Source organism: Petaurus breviceps, unplaced genomic scaffold, assembly GCF_028583685.1.
Source record: "Petaurus breviceps papuanus isolate PSGF00001 unplaced genomic scaffold, PetGlider_PUasm1.0 89893, whole genome shotgun sequence".
In the NCBI taxonomy this organism is placed as follows: Eukaryota; Metazoa; Chordata; class Mammalia; order Diprotodontia; family Petauridae; genus Petaurus; species Petaurus breviceps.
Window position 1 is genome coordinate 226595 of NW_027187139.1, and position 19706 is coordinate 246300.

Here is a 19706-nt window from a genome sequence, read left to right on the forward strand (position 1 = left end):
TAATGGGATGACCAATAAGCCAGCCATTAGTGCGTTCTGCACAGAAAGATACACAACAGCAAGATTTTGGCAGGAAATACAGGGTTAGACAAACCATACTTCGTGGCCCCTGACATTCAGTGACTCTAAGACTTTTATTCACATGGTACCAAGGAAGGCTAGAAAAGGAAAATGTCAATTAAGAACAATTCAATAGGACAAGGGTATTTGAATAGGAAGAGGGGGAAATTGATGATAGTCAGAAGATTCCAGTCACTTGGTGATAGTATGGTTCCAATAATGTTTGCATCCATGTAAGTAAATAAAGGAAAAGGAAGGAAGGGGAGTGGAAAGGGAAGGAATAAACACTTATATAGTGACATACAATGCTAACTATGTGCTAGGCACTGTGATAACTGCTTTACATATATTTCATTTGATCCTCACAACAACCTTGATGGGTAGATGCTACTATTATTCTCATTTTACAGTTGAAAAAACTGAGACAGAGACAGGGAAAAGGAGTAGGACCTCAGCTTTAGATCAATCATTTTCAGATTCTCTTGAGACATGTCACTGATATGGCTTGACATGCTCCCATGGGGTTTGTCAGGCTGTCTCTGGTCAAAATTATGGCAATTGATGTTCTTATCTCCCAACATTCACTTATGTTTTCTGCTTCCATTCAATGATAAATTTATTCAGAAAATATTTCTTGAGCTCTGGTATATGATGGACAATGAAAGGGATACAGAAATCAGCGAGACAAGATTCTTGAAGCCCTATTTCTCAGGTTCATAGTTATGGACTCATTCTTCTCTTTTCCCATTTTCTTATCCTTATATTGCTGATAAGTATCCAAATCCCATCTATTCTATCTCCATAATATCTCTTATATCTATCTCTTTCCCTACACTCACGGGTCTGCTAACTATAGTTTCTGCCCTCACATTGCCTCTTTTCAAGACTGTTTAATAGCCTTCTAAATGATATTTCTACCTATAGTCTCCCCCTTCTCCAATCCACCCTCCATTTAGCTACCAAAATAGTCTTCCTATGACAGACTGACCATGTCTCTCTCCTACTCAAAAATCTTTAATGGTTGTCATTAAAATACCAACTTTTTGTGTAGAATTTAAGACCCTTTCCAATCTGACCTTCCATTACCCTAAGAACATAATCTCAAATTGACTCCCCTTTGTGAAAACTGTAGTGTAACCAAATGATCCTACTGTTTGCTACTTGAACTTCACATGCCTTATTGTATGTAGAGGGAGGGTACAGACATGGACCTAGAACACCAGACCTTGTGACAGGATAGCCAGGAAACTGGGAGGCCTGGCTGGATATTCTGTCACTAGGAAAGAAGGACAGGTGAGAGCTCTCCTATGAAAGTTTGCTGCTCTCTAAATTTTGGTGCTCTAGGACAAAGAACTACCTTACTTTAGTTGCATATTGTTCTGAAGCACTGTTCCTCAATCTGACAATATGTCACAGAGCATTTGCAAGGACTGACAGCAAAGCATGGAACACACTCTCTCTTCATCTTTGCTACCACCTCTCCTCACCCCACCTACGCCCAAGTTGCCAGTGTTTTCTTCCTCCTTGGATTTTCCTAGAGGATTTCAATTTCTCCCTTGTTTCACATTACTCACTCTTAGTAAAATATAAAATCTTTTAGGAAAGATGTTATTTTATTTTTTAGGGTCATTAGATCACTGTGTACATACAAGTTACTTTATAAATTTTTAGATTGAATTGAACTCCTTTTCAAGGGAAATTGATGTCTTAAAGTATAAGACAAAGATCATCTAGGCCAGGAATGGGGAATCTACGACTTCAAGGCCACATGTAGCCCTCTAGGTCCTCAAGTGCATGCAGCCTTTGACTAAATACAAACTTCAAAGAACAAATTCCCTTAATAAAAAGATTTGTTCTGTAAAACTTGGACTTAGTCAAAAGACCACACCCAAGGACCTAGAAGGCCACATGTGGTCTCAAGGCTTCCAAGTTCCCCACCCCTGATCTAGACCAACCTCTTTCCTTTTACAGATACAGTACCTGAGACCCAGGAAAGGGAAATGACTTTGTTGAGGTGGGGGCCCTTCCCACCCAAAAACTGTTGGAGTTTCATGATGTGTTGTGGTGGTACTGTCTCAAACAATTCAGTCAGACCACCTCTAATTCAAGTACAGACATTTATTGAGATTGATGCCTCTCATGAAGTGGGCTAAATTCCAAGAGGAACCAGCAACTTCAGAGAAAGCAAGATGGATTTTTATAGAGTAAAGATGCAATTGCATAACAGAAATCATCAATATTAACAAGGTAGGAAGGGTTTGTTGAGGGATTAGGTAATGGAGGAGGGGTCCCATCTATGGTTTGGTGGTTAAACATTCTGGTCATGCTGCTCTCCGATTGGCTAGCTATTGTGGCCCTGTCTGGTCAAGATAGCTAGGTATTGTGGTCTGGTCTTGGTCTAGATGGATGATGTGATTGTGATTGAGTATAAGAATATACCTGTTTCTGTGGGAATGGGTCTGGGGGCAGCGACTAGGTAGAGGCAATGGAATCTCATTATGGGATCATGGACATGCCTGCTGTTCTGTGAGAACTAAGAATGCAGGGACACACCTCTTGTCCCTGCAGTGGCAGTGAGACATATATGAAGAAGTTAGGACATTGGCAGGGCGACTAGGTAGACACAGTGGGCCTGATGTTCGTTGGGGTTGGGCCTATAATGAAGGTAGAATATTGGAACTGGGGGCAGCTTTGTTAGAATTCCATCAACTTGATCAGGGTCAGTTAAATTTGTGGAAAAAAAAACAAGACCAAACCTAGGAGTCTGGACTTTATTTGAAGGTTTTCTTATTATTTTATACTGTGTCTTATAATATCCTCATGTGAATAAGCTTCCTACATTACTGTTCTTTTGGGAAAATCTGATTTCTCTTGAAGACCCAGAGTAAGCAAGGCTCCCGAAGCACTGAAATAAAAGTAAATACATAGATTGCACATTGAATTGGCAACCTGGTCACATTTATATTAAAGACCAAGAGGATGTCCTCAGGTGTATTGGGTAGTTCCTCTTTGGAGGACACAGGGAATAAATAATGCAAACAAGATCAGCACAGGATCACAGGCTCATAGATTAGAATTGGAAGAGCTCTTAGAGGTCACCTAGTTTAATTCCCTAATTTTATAGATGATGAATTGAGGTCCAGATAAGTTAGTTGATGTCCAAAGTCATCCATATGCTAAATTAATTGGCTGGGATTAGATTCCAGTTTTTTTTCATTATGCTACACATTTTCTCTATGTTTCTATGTGATTTTTACGACTGTCACAAAACAGGGAGGGCAGCTAGGTGGCACAGTGGATAGAGAACCGGACCTGGAGTCAAAAAGATTCATCTTCCTGAGTTCAAATCTGGCCTCAGGCACTTACTTTTCTGTATGACCCTGGGCTAGTCGCTTAACTTTGCCTCAATTTCCTTATCTGTAAGATAAGATGGAGAAGAAAATGGTAAGCCACCCCAATGCCAAGAACACGACAAATGGAGTCATGAAGCATTGGACATGACTGAAACAACTGGACAATAACAACAAAGGGAGGGGAACCCACTGAAATGAATCTCAAACAGTGAAACTTTAGATGCTGTGTTGTCTAGATCTGGGCGATATTTAGGAGGCTACTAGTCAGCTGTACAGAGTCAGTCTTTCAAATCATATTATGGCCATAAACTCTGGCTATTCCTATCTGCTTCTTAGGCTGGCCTTGGGATATGGTCATCAAATGATACTAGAAATGTAATTACTAATTTTGCCACCAAGTCCTGCTCTTCCTTATTGTGTCCTGTATGCTTTGGTAGGGCTCTGGGAAGCAGAAAGCTGAGAAGGAAAGTTCCAGCATTGGACAATGGAAATGGTGCTTACTGAGTTCACTCAGGGGTTGCTTTTTCTTTTGTAAATCATATTTTATTTTTTCCAGTTACATTTAAAGATAGTTTTCAACACTCATTTTTATAAGATTTTGAGTTTCAGATTTTTTCTCCCTCTCTCTCTCCTTTCCTCCCTTCCCCCTCCACAAGACAGTGAATAATCTAATAATAGATTATACATGTGCAATCATATAAACATATTTTCACATTAGTCATGTTCTGAAAGAAGAAACAGAATAAAAGGGGAAAAGTCACAAAAAACAACAAAAAAGTGAAAATAGTATGCTTTGATCTGCATTCGGAATTCACAGTTCTTTCTCTAGATGTGAATAGCATTTTCTATCATGAGTTCAAGGGGTACTTTTTTTTAGAGGGGGGAAGGCAGGGCACTTGGGGTTAAGTGACTTGCTCAAGGTCACACAGCTAGTTTTGTGTTACGTGTCTGAGGTTGGATTTGAACTTAGGTCCTCCTGATTCCAGAGCTGCTGCTCTATTCACTGCACCACCTAGCCACCCTGACAAGGGGTACTTCTTTAGGAATAGCCAGGTCTATGTCTTTATTAACTAGGTCTAATAATTAGGAATAATGTAGCCTATATTTTTTTCTTTTAAAAATATTTTATTTTTTAAAAATTATATTTAAAAACAATTTTTAAGATTAAAAAAAATTCTTTTGAGTTCCAAATTCTCTCTTTCTCCCCTCCTTCTCCTTCCCCCTCCCAGAGAAGCCAAGCAGCTTGATGTAGATGATCAGTCATGTGAAACATATTTCCATATTAGCTATGTTGTGAAAGAAAACACATGGTCTATCAATTTTGATTATACAGAAGGTAATGGATGGATGACTGTCTCAGGACAAAGAGTGAGTAGGAAGAGGAATCAAACTCTTCTTTGATTTTTCGACCAAGCACCCCAAAGTGCCTATCCCTTCCTGGCAAGGTTAGTTGGCTTTAGGAAAGTTTGAATTCAAAGAAACATTAATTCTGGTTACTAAAGATCAAGAAGTTGATAGAAACTCAGAACCACAAAATTTGGATTTTACTGCTTCATTAACTTTATTCTCTTCAGACAGGAAGTGAAAAAGATGTCTTTATGTTTGCAACTTAGATTCTTGGCTAAATACCTTAGATCATTCATTCATTCCCTCATTCAACAAGTATTCATTAGACACTGTGCTATGAACTGAGAATATAAAGAAAAAAGGAAATTTGCTTTCAAAGGGCTTATATACTACTAGGGAAAAACAATATGAAATACAGATAAAATAGAAAAAAAAGAATGCAAAGTAACTTCCAGGGATGAGGGTAAAGAGAACACTAGCAACTTGGGGGATCAGGATAGAACTCATGCTCTTTTTAAAAATATTTTTCCCAATTCCATGTAAAAACAATTTTCGCCTTCATTTTTTTCATTATGATTTTGAGTTCCAAATTCTCTTTCTTCCTCCCTTCCCTCATCACTGAGATGACAAATAATTTGATGAAAGTTCTATACGTACAGTCATGTAAAATATATTTCCATATTAGTCATGTTGTAAAAGAAAGCAGACCAAAAAACTGCAAGAAAAATAAAGTTTAAAAAATGCTTCAATATACATTCGGATTCCATTAGTTTTTTCTCTAGAGGTGGATAATATCTTTCATCACAAATCTTTAGAATCGTCTTGGATCTTTGTATTGCTGCCAACAGCTAAGTCATTCATAGTTCATCTCTGTGCAATATTGTTAATACTATGAATCATGTTCTCCTGGTTCTGCTTACTTTGTATCAGTTCATGTAAGTCTTTCTAGATTTTTCTGAAAGCATCCTGCCCATCATTTCTTATAGCATGATGATATTTCATCACAATTATCTCCCACAACCTGTTCAGCCATTCTCCAATGATGGGCATCCTTTCGATTTCCAATTCTTTGCTACCACAAAAAGCAACTATAGTGCATCCCCCCACTTTTTATGATCTCTTTGGGATAAAGACCTAGTAGGGCTACTGGGTCAAAAGATATGCACAGTTTGATAGCTCTTTGGAAATAGTTCAAATTGCTCTCTAGAATGCTTGGATCAGTTCACAACTCCACCAACAGTGCATTAGTGTCCCAATTTTCCCATATTCCCTCCAACATTTGTCATTTCTCTTTTCTGTCATATTAGCCAATCTGATAGGTGTGAGGTGGTACCTAAGAATTGTCATAATTTGCATTTCTATAATCAATAGTGATTTAGAGCATTTTTTTCATATGACTATAGATAGCTTTGATTTCTTCATCTGAAAACTGCCTGTTCAATCCTTTGACCATTTATCATTTGGGGAATGATTTGTACTATTACAAATTTGACTCCATTCTCTATATATTTGGGAAACAAGGCCTTTATCAGAGAAATTTGCTGTAAAATTCCACCCTACCCCCAGTTTTCTGATTTCCTTTTAATATTGGTTACTTTGGTTTTGTTTGTGCAAAAACATTTTAATTTAATCAAAATTATCCATTTTATATCTCATACTACTGTCTGTCTCTTATTTGGCAATAAATTCTTTCCTTATCCATGGACCTGACAGGTAAACTACTCCATGGTCCCTTAATTTGCTCATGGTATCACCCTTTATGTCTACCCATTTTGACTTGATCTTGGTATATGGTGTGAGGTGTTGGTCTGTTTCTCCCAAACTACTCTCCAAATTTCCCCAACAATTTTTGTCAATTAGTTAAGTCTTATCCAAAGTCTGGATCTTTGCATTCATCAAACACAAGGTTACTGTGGTCCTTCCCTCCTGCGTATTGTGTATCTAACCTATTCCACCGATCTACTGCTCTATTTCTTTAGGGCTTTTGTTCTAAGCCTTGAAGAAAGCTAGGCTTTCCAGGCATGGGGGCCACCTACACAAGGGCATAGATATAGGAAATGGAATGTTCTATAATGGAAAGAAGGAAACAAGCATTGATTAATTACCATGTTCTAGTGCTAAGTGTTAGCAAATGTTATCTCATTTGATTCTTACAAAGAGGGAGGTACCACACCCATATTATAGTTGAGGAAAGTGAGTCTAACACAGATTAAATAACTTGCCCAGGGTCACAAAGCCAGCAAGTATCAGAGGTCATATTTGAATTCAGATCTTGACTCCAGGCCCACTGCTCTACCCGCTATATCATTTAAGTTGCTTCTGCTACTGATAACAGATTTGCAGGAACATAAGTATGAAGGAAAATAACATGTCTAAGTACTATTAAACTGTAACACTCACCTCTTTTATTTTTCATGCCAAAGTCCTCTCTATTAAATGCTCTCTTTTGCTCAAGCAAACTCTTTCTACTCATCCCATCTTTTGGCCACAAAACTGAGAAAAATAGAACCCCTTTTATACCTGAATGGAGGATGGGCTGGAAAGGGGGAAAGATTGTAAGCAGGCAGAGCAATCAAGAGACTATCATGATAATCTAGGCAAGAGTTGATGCTGTCTTGACTATGGTGAATGTGGTACAAATGTAAAAGAGGGAGGAAAAAGGAAATAGAACTGACAAAACTTAAGGATTTATTGGGCTTAGGAGTGGTGGTGATTGATAGTGAAAAGTTGAGGACTCTCCTAGCTTGTGACCCTGAGGGACTGGGCAGATGGTGGTGTGTTCACAAGTAATCAGGAAGTTCAGAAGTGGAAGGAGGCAGGTCATGGGTGAAAGATAATGAGTTCTTCTTTGGACATGTTGAATTTGAGAAGTCTGTGAGATATCTAAATAGAGCAGCCAGCAGCTGAAGATGCAAGACTGCAGTTTAGGAAGGAGATATGATCACGTCTCCCCAATAATCAAAAGCCTTTTACTGACTCTTCCCTTCCATCCAACTGCCATCCCATCTTTCTGTGGCTCCTATTTCTTTTAGGATAAAGTACAAACTCTTATCTTTGGCATTTAAAACCTTTTACAAGGTGGTTCCAGCCCAGTGGTCAAATTCAAATACAAAAGGGATACTAAACTGTACATAAAGATCCCTATGGGATTCATATTGACTTAGAATACCACATGTTAATATTGTCTGTGTTCCTATTGTATTTTTATTTATTTTATTAAATTCTTCTGAATTGCATTTTTATATGTTTAAGCATGATGGGTTGTGTTATCAGCCACAATGCAGGCCATTGGCCTCCTTTGACACCTCTGCTTCAGCAGAGCTTTTTTCTCTTTCTTTTTCAATTTAATTTTTAAAATTATGAACATAAACATCAACAAACATGAACACTTTGATATACAAAGAACATTAAAAGAAGATTGAATATGAAGCTTTGAAATATTCTATAGTTTGTGAAAATATTATATTTAGTACATTAGTAATAAACTGCCTTGCTTGCCTTGTCTCCTTCTGAACTCCCTTTTGCTCTTTTGTATGTTATTTTAATATTTCAACAATGCTTTTCTTTTCTTTTCTTCTTTTTGTTCTATCACTATTACTACCCACCAATTCCTTCCCTACAGTGCTTAGCAGGCCCCTTACAACCACCAGTAGAATACCTTCCTTGTAACAGGTATAGTCAAAACCCCCAAATCTTTCTATTAACCTTGTCTGAAAACGTATCATTCTGCTCTGTTAGTCCTTCTATCAAGAGGAAGGAATCATACTTAATCATTACTCTTCTCAAGTCATGATTGGTTGTTGTCATAATAAGTTCTTAAGTTTTTCAAATTTGGTTTCCTTTTAATCATTGCAATTCTTATTCCCTGAATAAGAATAATTCAATCAATCAACAAATATTTATTAAGCACTTAAAATGTACTAAAGCACTGTGTTAGGTTTTAAGGATGCAAATACAAAGAACAAATAGTCCCTACACTTAAGGAGATTCCATTGTAACAGAAGTGACAGTAAGTACACATGTTAATATACACACATATACATATATACATATACACACATGTGCATATATAGTGTAAAATGATTGTGAATAAAAACAAATATATAAAGCCCTTTAATATAAAATAGAGAGGAAGGGCACCAGCAGTTGGGGGAATGAGTAAAGGCTTTAAGCAGAAGCCATAGCCTGAGCTATGTAAAAAGGAAGGGAAGGACTGTTTGAAGTGGAGGTAAGAAGGGAGTGTATCCCAGGGATGAAAGATGTCCAGAGCAATGGCAGAGAGACATGTGATGAGGTATTCTGTTTTCACTCACTTTACTCTGCCTCAGTCTATGCAATAGAATTTGTTCCTTTGTTTCTCTGAATTTGTCCTTTTGGCACTTCTTAAGAGTAAAATAATATTTCATTACATTCATATACAACAAGTTGTCTACTTATTCTTGAGTTAGTTGTCTAGTTATTCCTCAGTTGGTGTCTAGTTATTCCTCAGTTAGTTAGTTTTGTTTCCATTTCTTTGTTATAACAAAAAGTATACTGCTGCTGCTAATGATGATGATGATAGGAATAATAGCTAACATTTATATAGCACATAATATGTGTTGGATACTGTGTTAAGTGCTTTCCAATGATCTCATTTTATGCTCACAATATGCTCGGGAGATAGGTGTTATTATTATCCCCTTTTTACAGATGAGGAAATTGAGGCAAACAGAGGTTAAAGTGACTTTCTCAGAGTCATTCCCAGAGCAAGTATCTGAGGCTGGATTTGAGTTAGGTTTTCCTGACTGCAGGTCTGGTGTTTTATTCACTGTGCCATCTCACTACTATTAATATTTTTCTATAGTATGTCTTTTCAATGTGCCTTTGACTTCTTTGAAGTACAGGGTTAATGGTGATATCATTTGGTATCAATGTACCAAATTGGGTATGTACAATTTAGTGACTTTGGATGTATAGTTCTAAATTGCTTTTCAAAATGGTTGGATCAATACAGATCTTCAATAACAATACTTTAGCATGCCTATCCACTCACCACTCTTCTAACACATGCCATTTTCCTTTTCTGTCACATTTGACAATCTGATGAGTGTGAGGTGGAACCTTAGAGTTGTGCTGACTTACTGTAATGGTAAGGGAATTTGAAGATCTTCCCTGTCCCTTAATGGGTCTCACTTGGAACCCAAAAAGAGAAGCTTGCTTAGGGGAGGCTTGTTTTTCAGGAAGGCCCACACCTTTTGTTACTTTGCAATTAGGCAGTGGACATCCAGGTTGTGAAGTCCTTTGTCCCTGGAGAAGGCTATATATATATTCCCTACGGTGAAGTTTTGCTTTGGGCTTACTTATGTGAAGAGTTGTGTGATTTGGCCAGATGAGACTCTGGGTAGCTGTTGAGCCTCCCAGCTTTGAAAACCCAGATACTGGTGCTTCTCTCTCTGTAACTAACTATGTATGTATGTAATGGTCAGACAGCTAGAAGCCCTGTCTGTTGGTCTGTTGAATTGTGTTATTTTTCTCTGTATTTTTTGTTGTCTTTTTTTTTTTTTTTAAAGCAATTGGGGTTAAGTAACTTGCTCAAGGTTACACAGCCAGTTATTTCTGGGTGTGGTGCTGAGTATCTGAGCTCAGATTTGATCCAGGTCATCCCAACACTGGAGCCGGTGCTCTTACTCGCTGAGCCACCTTGTCGCCCCTAAGCAATTGGGGTTAAGTAACTTGCTCAAGGTTACATGGCCAGGTGTTTCTGGGTGGGTGCTAAGTGTCTGAGCCTGGGATTCGATCTCCAGGTCTTCTCAACACTGGAGCCGGTGCTCTTACTCGCTGTGCTACCTGGCCACCCCTATTTTTTGTTGTCTTATAATTTCAGTTTGTATTTTTTCTGAAGTTCAGGGTGCTGACTTTTTCCCCTGAATTAAGTGAGTGATGTATCTGTTTAATTAAAGTAAGATTGTCAACCACTTTTGAGTTGCTTTCCTTCAGAAAAGCAGATCAAAGAACCTGTGCTAGCAGCCATCCTGGGTATACTAGGGTGCTTGCTGTTACACTTACTTTATACTGATTAAGGATTTGGAGCATTTAAAAAAATGTATGATTGTAAGAGCTTGAATTCTTCCTTTTTAGAATTACCTTTTCATATCTTTTCACCATTCATCTATTGGGGAATGGGTCTCTATCTACCTTTCCAGGACTGTTATATATTAATCTTCCTAATATACTCTGTTATAGCAAGGCTGGTATACTCTATTTTCTGATCCCCAAATATGAGATTGTATCCCCTGCTCCTATGATTTTTTATAGGCTATCTCCATGCCTAGAATACTCTCCCTCCTCATCTCTGCTTTTTGGAATCCCTAACTCCTTTCAAGGCTTAACTCAAATGCCACTTCTTTCTAGAGGTCTTTCCTGATCACCCTCAACTGTTAAAGCTATTCTCAAATCACTATGTTTATTTTGCCTATAGCCTGAATTCATTGAGAGTTAAACATGTGTCTCTTCTCAGGATCTAGGTTTCTTGAAGGCAGAGAGTGTTTTGATTCTATATTTGTATCCCCAATGAAGAGGGCTATCATAAAATGAAGTGTAGGGTTAGGGGTGCTCAAGGCCCCAAATGAATTCAACTCAAGTCTTCTCTCAGCCAAGAAAAGCAAAGTTTATTAAAAGGTTGCCATATTGGGTAGACTCTTAAGGAGCCTCAGTATCTGTAAGGCTTGTATTGGACAAGCGGGCCAGAATTATCTGAGACATAGCAAGTCTGTGCTAGAAAATTCTATGGCACTCTCACACCACATGGAGGCAAGATGGAGTCTTATATACAGAAAGGTTGTGAGAGGAATCCAGGGGTGGTCTAGAGGGGGAGTTTTGGGGAGGGTCTTCAGGAGGAGTTAATGAGGTCAGACTCCAGTAAACATGATTAAGGGTTGGAAGTTGCAAGAGGCTACCTGGAACTGACAGACTAGGCTATGCCAGTTCAAGGCTATAGTAGTTGATTTGGGTATAGATATTTTGGGAGAATCAAGGGTGGGGGATAGCTGGATAATGGAGGGCTAGGCTAGTAACAGAGGTTTGGGCCCAGCTGAAAAGAAAGGTTTATGGCTTCAGGCAAATGCCTCATCAAATGGGAAAATTCAGAGTTCAAGGGGGTTCTCAGAGCCTGTACCTCATCACCCAATATTTAACACAGAGTAGGGATAGGAATTAGTAGACCTATGATTTTTCACTGGTCTAGGAAACTCTTTCCACCTTTGTAATTTATAAGTTTTGGAAGGAGTTTCCTGGGGCACTGAGAAATGGAACGACTTGCTTATCTTCACAAAGCCAGTATGTGTCAGAGACAGAACTTAATTTTTTCTCTTTGCCATATAGTAGGTGATTATTGATTGATTCTCTTCCCCTTGACTACTAAATTTCTCTTAAAAATATGTACTCATTATTCTTTACTTTTTTATCTCCCACTCTCTTCTCAGCCTCTTATGATCTGGCTTCCTCCCACATTACTGTGCTGAAATGCTTTTTTCAAATGTCACCAGTGATTTTCTAATTGACATATCCAAGGATTCTTTTTAACTCTTATTCTCCTTGATTCCTTTGTAGCATTTGGCTATTGATCACCCACCTCTACTGAATACTGCTAAATACTCTCTCACACTTTGGTTTAAGAGATGCCATTTTCTCTTACCTTCTGTTCCACTCTTTGGTTTATCATTCTTTCCCCAAACCCTTTACATGACTATCTTTTAAGTATCTTTCTTTGTCCCTCTTTTTTTCATGTAAAACTTTAATTTCGCTTGGATATATCATCCACTCATAGAATCACAAAATTTCAAAAAGAACTCAGAAGCCATCTTGTCCAACCTATACCTGATTGAAAAATACCTTTACAATATACCCTCTAAGTGGCCATCTGACCTTTGCTTGAAGACATCAAATGACAAGGAGCCTACTGTTTCCCAAGGTAGCCCATTCCATCTTTGGATTGTTCTAATGGTCTGTGATTCTGTGAATAAATGGAAAATATACTACACAGACCTGGGTTTTTTTTGGGTGGTCATGGAAAAAATAGATCTGTACCCTAACATAGGACTAGACATATACCAGAATTCATTAAATACTTATTTATTGGTTGAAAGCAAAGAGAGAGAGGGCAAAACAAAGTAAAAAGGGTGCAACACAAATGAGGATCTGTTAATGGTTTGGAGTTCTGGGAACCCCCAAATGCAAGGGTACAAGGGATCTGCCTCAAAAGAATTTGACCATGCAAGTATTCTTTCAGTGCAAGCATAAAGGTTTTATTATAACACTAGTTAGGTGGGCAAGATTCCTGGTAAATCTGTGAATTTGATGAGGATGGAACTGATACTTTTATATAGAAAAAACATTGTGAGGATGGCTAAATTATTACTTGGTGTTGTGGTACAGTGAATAGAGCACCGGCCCTGGGGTCAGGAGGACCTGAGTTCAAATGTGACCTCAGACACTTGGTCAAGTCACTTAACCCCAATTGCCCCCCCCCCCCCCCCCCCCAGAAACCAAAAACAAACAAACAAACAAAAAAGCAAAGAAAACACCTTGTGAGATCTGAATGGGATTAAGTAGTGGTAAATAGCCTGGGAGCAACAGATCGGGTCTGGATGGGATTAAGGAGTGGCAGATAGACTGGGGTGTGCCCCAGGGCAGACTATGAAAGGAGTTAAGTGGTCTGGGTGAGAGAGTCACAGTGAAAGGGCAGTTAAAAGGATTATTGAGTATCTAGGAAGGTCAGATGCCTCAGGTGAAACTCCAGTATGGTAAAGTTGGAGGCAAAGACATGGTTTTATGCCAGTGTGGGAAAATTCAGCGGCTAGGTTGCATTAAAAGACATGGTCTTTTCCATTTAAGGGCCCAGCCTTAATCCCATAACCTCAGATGCAACAAAGGAGACTAAGAAGGAATGTTCAGCCATATAGAGAAGAAGCAGTAGAGTGCAATGTCTGGAAATACCAGGGTGGAGAGAGTGTCAGTGAGGTGGGAGTCAATAATGTCATAAGCCACAGAGGTTTCAAGATGGATGAGGATTCAGAAGAGTCCATTGTATTCATCATTTAGGAGATTATTGGTAATCCTGGATAGAATAGTTTCATTTGAGTGGTAGGATTGGGAGTAAGATTACAAGGGATTGAATATATCACTAGGAAGAGAGGAAGCTGAGGCATCAAGTGTATATAGTTTTTCTTCTAGGAATTGTGTAGTGAAATAAGGGAAAGCTATCGTGATAGTTTAAGGCACTGGCAGCTGATGTAAAGGGATTGTAGCAGTGGATGACATTTGGTCCTATTTTAGGGTATGGGGAAGAAATTAGAAGATGGAGAGTTAATATTATAAAAAGAAAGGAGATGATTGAGGGGTAAGCTCTAGAAGGAGATGGGAGAGGAAGTGTGGAGTAATACCTGGTAAGGACTAAGGTCCATCACTTTTTCTGAGACTGGAGCAAATGTGGAACAGTAGGAATTTAAAGTCAGATTGTAAAGAAAAGGGAATTATTGAAAGAAAACCTCAATTTTTTAGTTAGAGATGAGGTGTCCTGCTTAAAGGGAATAGAGAAATGTGGCTTGGAAAAGAAAAGGTTTGGAAGGGATGCCTTGGGGAATGTGATAGTCAATCAGGAGAGAGTAAAAGAATTACCATGTAGAGGTAAGGGTCCGGTTAAGATTAAATCCTATAAATTTGTACTAGACTCAACATGGTTGTGTGACTTATTTTCCTAAACAGCTCCTAAATAGGAACAAAGGAGGATGGTAAGGTTAGTCCAGGGCTGGGATTTGGAAATGTATAAGTGACAAAAAAAAAAAAAAGAAAAGAAAGAGATTCAAAGGTCAAGGACAGCATGAAGCTGAACTGGTTGACTGTTATGGCATGGAGATTTAAAAGAAAGATGAGAGCACCACTGATGCACTGGGAAATAAGAAGGGGAGGAGTGACTGGAGATTGAGATGAGGATGAGGATGAGGAATAGGTTTATGAAGGCTTGAAATAAAGGAAAAGATGGAGGGACAAGAGGTTATACTCAGAGGGTTTTGAATTTTGAATTGTAGGAATGGAATACTACTCATGGATAATGAAGTCAAGGTTATAGATATCCTTGTATGCAAATAAACTAGAAGGATGATGTGGTTCATAGAAGTTGAGGAAGTTGATGACCTGGGAGACCAGCATGTTTGATGGGACATTAGTGTGTATATTTTGCTTTTTGGAGGGCAATTGGGCTTAAGTGACTTGCCCAATGTCACACAGCTAGTTTTTGTGTTAAGTGTGTGAGGCGGGATTTGAACTCAGGTCCTCCTGACTCCAGGGACAGTGTTCTAGCTGCCCCATATATTTTGTATATTTATACATATAGGTATATGTGAACACAAATCCATGTGTACATATGTGTGTATGTATATGTAGGAGCTGGGTTAAAGAAGAAGATCCATCATACTCTTTGAGGAAGAAGAATAACCTGGGGGACTAATTGGTTGATTACTGCCCTTAGCATCAAGATAGAATGATAAATCTAAATAGATGAATCTTTAGGAAGGAGAGGTTGCTGAGTGATGGTGGAAGGGGAAGTGTCTGGAAATGGCCATGAGGAACAATGAGTATGCATCCTTTTACAGGCTCAGCATACTTGTGTTTGCGTGTGGAGAGTGGAGTGTGAGAGAGAGAACCTCTAATTTTAGAGAAGGTGACAAGGATACAGTGTCCATTGAGGGAAGCTGTGTTTCCATAACTGCAAGGAGATGGAAGGAGTATAAGACAAGGAGTTTTAAAATGATCATTGCTTAGTTAGCAGTCGAATAAGGTTCCAGAGGGCATAATGGAAGGGGAGAGCAGAGTACTACAGGCTCAAATGAGGTATACTACTGAGATGAATAAGGATGGGAGAGTAGGGACTAGTAGTAGGGGAAAGGTGTTTTTGCTTGGGTAATCTTTGACTCTAAACTACAGTAATTTCTAGGTGGTGGTGGTGGTAATAACTGGCATTTACATAACACCTCACAAATATTTTCTCATTTTCTCCTCACAACTCTGGAAGGTAGGTGTTATTATTACATGTTATTTTTACAGATGAGGAAACTGAGGCAGCGACAGGCTAAGTGACTTGCCCAGGGTCACACAGCTAGTAAGTATCTGAGGCAGGATTTGAACTTAGCTTTTTATGATTCCATCTCTAGCCTTCTATCTGCTCTACCATCTAGCAACTTTGGGCTATTATCTGACTGATCCCACCCTCACCTTCTTCCCTTTGGGGTAACTCATTTCTATCTGATTTCATTCCTTAATGACTAACCACTTCCCACCAAGTTATACCCTCCCCATTCCACTGATTCTGAACATGAGTTGTCAGTATTCAAATCTCATTCTGCATCTCCTGATGCCTGTTCTTTTATTCCCCTCAACCTTTTCCCAAAACGTTCCATCCTAAAGCTACCATTCTTTTTCCTGTTCTCTGATGCTTTCATCTCAAATGTTTTTCTCTTCCATCCCCAGCTTCTATTTCTCACTGAAACTTGGCTCCCTTCTGAGGACACAGACTCCTTGGTCAGCCTTTCCAGCACTGGTTGTAATTTCATCCCCTGACTGGTCAGTTTAGAGACCCTATTCTTCATTACCACTTCCAAGCAGTTCCTGTACCATAATCACTCAGTAACCTTTTCTCTTTTGAGATTCATTCAATCCATATCTATGATCCAATCAAAATTCTGGTAGCTGTTTAGCAACCTCCAGATCACTCACCTTTCCTTGATGAGCTCAGTGCCTAGCTCACAGACTTTCTTTCCTCCCTTACTCTTGCTCTCATATTAGGGGAATTCAACATCCTCTGCTTTTTTTCCCACTCACTTTTTGCTAAACAAAGTTGGAGAAAATAACAAACTGTGCTGACTGGATCCCCTACAAATTTATGTTACCTAACCTCAACTGGACTCCCACTGAAGCAAAACAATCCCTTTACACATCCCTAATTGACTCACCATGGCAACTTTTTCAAACTTTTTCATCTTTCCTCAAATCCTTACATAGTCCTCCCTCCTTCCATACTTTCAGTTGAGAGCCTTATCTCATGTCACTGAAAATATTTAAGTTGTTTTCTGAGAACTTCCTTTTTCTGTTTCTCCTCAATTTACATAACCCAGATACTTTCTGCACTGCTTCCTGCTTTACCCCTTTTCTCATGAAGTGGCAGTCTTTCTCCTTGCTGAAGCAAATCTCTCTCCATTCATAAGTGCTAAAATTCCATCCTGTCTTCTCCAGAAGACTGCTGCATCTATCATCCCTACTCTCTTACTCATTTTCGATTTCTCCTTATATAATGTCTGCTTCCCTCCATCTACAAACATGCCTACATCTCCCACATTCTCAAAAAACTCTCATTTGATCTGTCCATCTCTGCTTATTCTTGTCCCACCTGTCTTCTGTCTTTTGTGTATATACTCTTCTTAGAATTGGTGCCTCCATCCCTTTCCTTTTACTCTCTTCTTTACTTTCTAAAGTTTAGTTTCTGTTCTCCTTATTCAACTAAAACCTCTCTCACAAAAGTTACCCATGATCTCTCTCTCTCTTTTTTTTTTCCTTTTTTCTTTTGAGGGAGGAGGGCAAGGTCATTGGGGTTAAGTGACTTGCTCAAGGTCGTACAACTACTAAGTGTCAAGTGTCTGAGGTGGAATTTGAACTCAGGTCCTACTAACTCCAGGGCTGGTGCTCTATTCACTGCACCACCTAGCTGCTCCTCCAGTGATGTCTTAATTGTCAAATCTAATTACTAATCTAATGGTGGTTTTAAGGAGTGTGACCTCTAGTAACAGAGGAGAAAGTCAACTGTGTATTCAAGGAATAACCAATTGGCATTTGAAAATTGAATTTTGGAGAGGAAAATAATCTGAGAGCTGAGCAGGGAATTGCCTTGGCAATTCATAAGTAGTAATGTAATGTAATATAAGTTCCTTACATGTGTACTTTATGACCATTGTAGTTTGTGTCCATTTTTCTAAGGATTCTGTGTGTATTTGTTGGAAAGTTTTTCAAGGTTTAAGTGGTTTGAGGAGTTTTGGAGAAACTATTTTTATTGTGCCCTTTTAGCAAATACTATTGTTTTGAGGTACTTTTTCCCCCTTCTACTGGCTGACTGTTAAAAGGAATTTCACTAGCTGGGGTTTATTTACTTTAGCTTTAGGAGTGTGTATTTTTAGAAATACCTCTTAAACCCTTGAAAGTAGTAGGCATCTTCTAAGGTCCCAAACAGAAAGTGTAAATGCAAGTTAGGGGGCAACATCCCAGATCCCTTTCCAATTTCCAATGAAGGAAATACTTGTTCACACTTTGAAAAGGGATTATGAATATGACTTAATCTTTATAGTTAGTTCAGAAGCTTCTTATCTGCCCTTTACTCTGTGATTACATTCTGGGCTTTCTGGACTCAGAGGCTGGTTGAAGACCTGTTATCCTACATATGAAACATAAAAGGAAAAGGAAAGAGAAACAAAGTAGCTCAACAAAAGGAACGCATCAATTGAGAGATGGGGTGTTTAATATTAGACATCCATAGCACTCAACTTTGGCAAATAAGGGAGCTGCATTTTCTCATCTTAAGCTTGGTCATTATGATTTCACAGGCTGTTACCTTTTTTTTTTTTTTTTTGCTTCTAGGGAGATGTTACACCTCCACTCCTGGTATCTAGTTAAAGGAGGAAAGTCAATTTCTCTGCTTCAGAGGTAGAGAAAAGGAAGCACTCCAGACCAGTGTCCTGAACAACACCCACAGAGAGCAATAGACAAAGGTGATGACCCGCCTTTTGCTGGTGACATGATTTGGTAGACCATGGTCCCTGACAAGCTTCACTGATCAAAATGACTTCCTGGTCCAGAAAGGACTATAAACATGGGTGCTTGGTCTCATGGAGTGCTCTGATCTCTACTGATCTTCTGGTGATTTCTGCCATGGGGACCTTCCCCTTTCTCTTCGCTATTTTCTTCTTTTTGGCTCAAGCTGACTCAGGTAAAACGGTATTTCTATAGCAATAGGTCAGATACAGACTGGGAGAAATTCCAAGTTTTTCTCTTGTGAGAGAAGGAACTTCCTTTGGTGTAAAATCCTAAATGACTAGAGGGCTCTAGAATCAGAGGGACAGCTAACAAGAGAAAAAATCATGGCATGTGTTCTCCTGAGTTATCTGTACTTTGAGATATATTATGTGACACAATTACGGTTTTTGTGGAATAAGACTTGCCACATAGGTAGGGTATTGGGAGGGTTGTCTCTGGTCCCCAAATTCCTGTTTTATACCTCCTGATATGAGCGGGGAAAGGGGTTGTGGCTTATAAATCTATTAAAGGCTCAATTATTAATAGACCGTAAAAGAGAGAGGACCTAGAGGGAAGAGATGAGACAAAGGGAAGAGGAAGCAGAAGAGAGAGGAATAATGATCAAAGAGAAAGCATTATCTTCTTACTCATCCTAGGAGTTCCAAGGGAACAGGCTCGTGGTCTACACTTGATCAATAAATATAATCTACCTGTACCTACTACTTGTAGCTTATACAAGAGAATATTGAGGTTGCTAGGTGGCGCAGTGAATAGAGCACTGGCCCTGGAATGAGGAGGATCTGAGTTCAAATTGGAACTCAGACACTTAACACTTACTAGCTGTGTGACTTTGGGTAAGTCACTTAATCCCAATTGCCCTGCCCTCCCCCCAAAAAAAGCAAAAAAAAAAAATGAAAAATAGAATATCCTGTGAATTGCACCCCCCTCCCTATTATCAGACCCAGAATTTCAGAAGCCAATCTCAGCCCTGGTGACACAATCTGGGAGCAGTAAGGAAAGCCTAGAACTTATATGTCTACAGAATAGCTTATCCTATATTCCTAGCAGCTATAAAGTGGGATTTAGCATTTATTAAACACCCACTGTGTTCCAGACACTATGCTAACTATGAGA